Raw genomic sequence first — 5,000 nt, forward strand, 5'->3', positions numbered from 1 at the left:
CGCCTTCGAGCGGGGACTCTCCTCTAAGTTCAGGCCGAATTTGGTGAATTTCCTAAGTCGGGAAGTGGTCCAAACGGGGATGGGAGTGAACCTAACTGCTCATACCAACTTTGAGGCTTTGGGGCCGGGTAGCACAGTCGGATTTGACCCGCGGTTCTGCCGAATGCCTGGCCTTCGAGGGGGCCTGCCCTCTGAGTTCAGGCCGAATTTGGTGATTTTCCTAAGTCGGGAAGTGGTCCAAACGGGGATGGGAGTGAACCTGACAGCTCATACCGACTTTGGGGCTTCCAAGCCGGGTAGCTCAACCGGATTTGATCCGGCGGTTCTAGCGACTGCCACGGCTTCGAGGGGGGACTGTTGTCTAAGTTCAGGCCGAATTTGGTGAATTTCCCGAGTCGGGAAGTGGTCCAAACGGGGATGGGAGTGAACCTGACAGCTCTTACCGACATTGAGGCTTCGGCCGGGTAGCTCAGTCGGATTTGACCCGGCGATTCTGCCGACTTCCACGCCTTCGAGCGGGGACTCTCCTCTAAGTTCAGGCCGAATTTGGTGAATTTCCTAAGTCGGGAAGTGGTCCAAACGGGGATGGGAGTGAACCTGACAGCTCTTACCGACTTTGGGCTTCCAAGCCGGTAGCTCAACCGGATTTGATCCGGCGGTTCTAGCGACTGTCACGCCTTCGAGGGGGGACTGTTGTATAAGTTCAGGCCGAATTTGGTGAATTTCCCGAGTCGGGAAGTGGTCCAAACGGGGATGGGAGTGAACCTGACAGCTCTTACCGACTTTGGGGCTTCCAAGCCGGGTAGCTCAACCGGATTTGATCCGGCGGTTCTGCCGACTGTCACGCCTTCGAGGGGGACTGTTGTATAAGTTCAGGCCGAATTTGGTGAATTTCCCGAGTCGGGAAGTGGTCCAAACGGGGATGGGAGTGAACCTGACAGCTCTTACCGACTTTGAGGCTTCGGGGCCGGGTAGCTCAGCCGGATTTGATCCGGCGGTTCTGCCGACTGTCACGCCTTCGAGGGGGGACTGTCCTCTGAGTTCAGGCCGAATTTGGTGAATTTCCCGAGTCGGGAAGTGGTCCAAACGGGGATGGGAGTGAACCTGACAGCTCATACCGACTTTGAGGCTTCCAAGCCGGGTAGCTCAGCCGGATTTGACCCGGCGATTCTGCCGACTTCCACGCCTTCGAGGGGGGACTGCCCTCTGAGTTCAGGCCGAATTTGGTGCATTTCCCGAGTCGGGAAGTGGTCTCTGTCACAACGGGGGCAAGTGTCTGAAGAGGTAAAGTGAGTAACCAGCACAGCTTAGGGAAGGGTTCCAAAGTTCTCAACAATGTGAATTCGGTTACCAGGAAAGCTTAGGAAAGCTGCCTGACTGTCCCAAACGAATGAACTGCAAAACTTAGGGAACATGCCCGAAGATGCTTAAAAGTGTGAAATCAGTAAGCAGGAAAGCATAGGAAAGTGCCTGAAAGTGCTAAATGAGTAACATGAAAAACGTAGAAAAATGCCCGAAAATGTTTAAAAGTGTGAACTCAGTAACCAGCAAAACTTAGTAAAACGTTGGAAAAGCAGAAATGAGTAACCAGAAAACTTAGAAAAATGTTTGAAAATGAGAAATGAGTAACCAGAAAAACTTAGAAAAATGTTTGAAAATGAGAAATGAGTAACCAAGAAAACTTAGAAAAATGCCCAAAAAGAAGAAATCAGTAACCAGAAAAACTTAGAAAAATGTTTGAAAATGAGAAATGAGTAACCAGAAAAACTTAGAAAAATGTTTGAAAATGAGAAATGAGTAACCAAGAAAACTTAGAAAAATGCCCAAAAAGAAGAAATCAGTAACCAGAAAAACTTAGAAAAATGTTTGAAAATGAGAAATGAGTAACCAAGAAAACTTAGAAAAATGTTTGAAAATGAGAAATGAGTAACCAAGAAAACTTAGAAAAATGCCCAAAAAGAAGAAATCAGTAACCAGAAAAACTTAGAAAAATGTTTGAAAATGAGAAATGAGTAACCAAGAAAACTTAGAAAAATGCCCAAAAAGAAGAAATCAGTAACCAGAAAAACTTAGAAAAATGTTTGAAAATGAGAAATGAGTAACCAGAAAAACTTAGAAAAATGTTTGAAAATGAGAAATGAGTAACCAAGAAAACTTAGAAAAATGCCCAAAAAGAAGAAATCAGTAACCAGAAAAACTTAGAAAAATGTTTGAAAATGAGAAATGAGTAACCAAGAAAACTTAGAAAAATGCCCGAAAAGAAGAAATCAGTAACCAGAAAAACTTAGAAAAATTTTCGGCCAAGTGTGAAAAATATTCTAAGTGTCAGCGGAGGAAAATGCCGAAGCATCGGGAAAGATTCAAAAACTCATGCCGAACATGAGTTCCGAAGTGCCGGAGGAACTGGGCGAATTGAGCCCGGCGGTTGGCCAGATGTCGTTTTGAGTCTGCAGCCCGAAAACTTTAACTTTGTCTGCCGCGGAAGTCTGGACCGGGAAAAATCCAAACGGTTTTGCCGGGTTCGAGTTCCAGAGCGAAGCAGTCGAATTTGAAATTCAGACCCATTCAGTGCCACTTGACATTGTGACACAGTGAGGTTGGCGGGGTACCCGGAGATTTCTGGGAACACGATTTTTAGAACAAAATGGCGGCGCGGGACCACTTTGAAAGGCATCCGAAAAACGGTTCCGCGGGCAGAGCACTTGAATGACAGGCCTGTGTGCATGCCCAAGAGCTCTCGGAAGTCTAATTTTTGACACTTTGTCAAATTTTCGACAGACTTACCCAACTCTTGCTGCCTGTTCTAAGAATCAGTCAGAGGCCTGTGCGGCGGTCTCTTGACACTTTGGAGGGCGGGCAAACCCCACGTTGACTCCGGCCGTCCCTCCAAAAGGCACTTGCTATTGGGGGAAAGGATTGCAAGTAGCCTGGTTCCCGTGGGAGCGGCCAGGAAGGGTGCAGGCTGGCCCTTGCCTGAGCATTCCCAAAACCCTCTTCCGCTGAGAGCAGACCTCGCACGCCGCACTACCGGCTCTGGGAGTGGTTGGCCGCTATTGTACATAGTCCGGTCCTTCCTCTGCCACCCGGCAAGTGCGATGGCTCTGCCGCCCTGCGGTGCTCGTCACCCAGGTTTGGGGAACACGATACTTAGAACATGTTGGCGGCTCGGGACCTGCAGGCGAAAGGGGCCCCGTGGTGCTGAGCACATCGACCTCGGGTCTCAGTGCAAGCCGGAGAGTTCGCGGAAGTCTTAAAAGATTTTGACATCTGCTCAATTCTTTGACAGGCTTGCCTGACTCTTTCCGTCCGTTCTAAGAATCAGTCGGAGGCCGGGGCGGGGACGGTCTCTTGACACACGGAGGGTTGGCTTCCCTCCTCAGGTGTTTGTGTCGAAAATGAAGGCGAGAGATGCAAGCGTCCTGGTTCCCCTGGGTGCTGCCAGCAAGGGTGCAGGCTGACCCTTGCCTGAGCACTCCCAAAAGCCTCTTAAGCTGAGAGCAGGCGCCGCACTACCGGCTCTGGGAGTCGTTGGCCGCTATTGTACATAGTCCGGTCCTTCCTCTGCCACCCGGCAAGTGCGATGGCTCTGCCTCCCTGCGGTGCTCGTCACCCAGGTTTGGGGAACACGATACTTAGAACTTGTTGGCGGCTCGGGACCTGCAGGCGAAGGGGGCCCCGTGGTGCTGAGCACATCGACCTCGCGTCTCAGTGCAAGCCGGAGAGTTCGCGGAAGTCTTAACAGGCTTGCCTGACTCTTTCCGTCCGTTCTAAGAATCAGTCGGAGGCCGGGGCGGGGACGGTCTCTTGACACACGGAGGGTTGGCTTCCCTCCTCAGGCGTTTGTGTCGAAAATGAAGGCGAGAGATGCAAGCGTCCTGGTTCCCCTGGGTGCTGCCAGCAAGGGTGCAGGCTGACCCTTGCCTGAGCACTCCCAAAAGCCTCTTAGGCTGAGAGCAGGCGCCGCACTACCGGCTCTGGGAGTCGTTGGCCGCTATTGTACATAGTCCGGTCCTTCCTCTGCCACCCGGCAAGTGCGATGGCTCTGCCTCCCTGCGGTGCCCGTCACCCAGGTTTGGAGAACACGATACTTAGAACATGTTGGCGGCTCGGGACCTGCAGGCGAAAGGGGCCCCGTGGTGCTGAGCACATCGACCTCGCGTCTCAGTGCAAGCCGGAGAGTTCGCGGAAGTCTTAACAGGCTTGCCTGACTCTTTCCGTCCGTTCTAAGAATCAGTCGGAGGCCGGGGCGGGGACGGTCTCTTGACACACGGAGGGTTGGCTTCCCTCCTCAGGCGTTTGTGTCGAAAATGAAGGCGAGAGATGCAAGCGTCCTGGTTCCCCTGGGTGCTGCCAGCAAGGGTGCAGGCTGACCCTTGCCTGAGCACTCCCAGAAGCCTCTTAGGCTGAGAGCAGACGCCGCACTACCGGCTCTGGGAGTCGTTGGCCGCTATTGTACATAGTCCGGTCCTTCCTCTGCCACCCGGCAAGTGCGATGGCTCTGCCTCCCTGCGGTGCCCGTCACCCAGGTTTGGAGAACACGATACTAAGAACATGTTGGCGGCTCGGGACCTGCAGGCGAAAGGGGCCCCGTGGTGCTTAGCACATCGACCTCGCGTCTCAGTGCAAGCCGGAGAGTTCGCGGAAGTCTAAAGCTTTTGACATTCGCTCAAAGCTTTGACAGGCTTGCCCGACTCTTTCCGTCCGTTCTAAGAATCAGTCAGAGGCTGGTGGGGAGGTCTCTTGACGCAAGGGGAGGGGTGGCGTCCCTCCTCAGGCGCTTGTGTCGAAAATGAAGGCGAGAGATGCAAGCGTCCTGGTTCCCCTGGGTGCTGCCAGCAAGGGTGCAGGCTGACCCTTGCCTGAGCACTCCCAGAAGCCTCTTAGGCTGAGAGCAGACGCCGCACAACCGGCTCTGGGAGTCGTTGGCCGCTATTGTACATAGTCCGGTCCTTCCTCTGCCACCCGGCAAGTGCGATGGCTCTGCCTCCCTGCGGTGCCCG

Source organism: Hemiscyllium ocellatum, assembly GCF_020745735.1.
Source record: "Hemiscyllium ocellatum isolate sHemOce1 chromosome 15 unlocalized genomic scaffold, sHemOce1.pat.X.cur. SUPER_15_unloc_14, whole genome shotgun sequence".
NCBI classification, from domain to species: Eukaryota; Metazoa; Chordata; class Chondrichthyes; order Orectolobiformes; family Hemiscylliidae; genus Hemiscyllium; species Hemiscyllium ocellatum.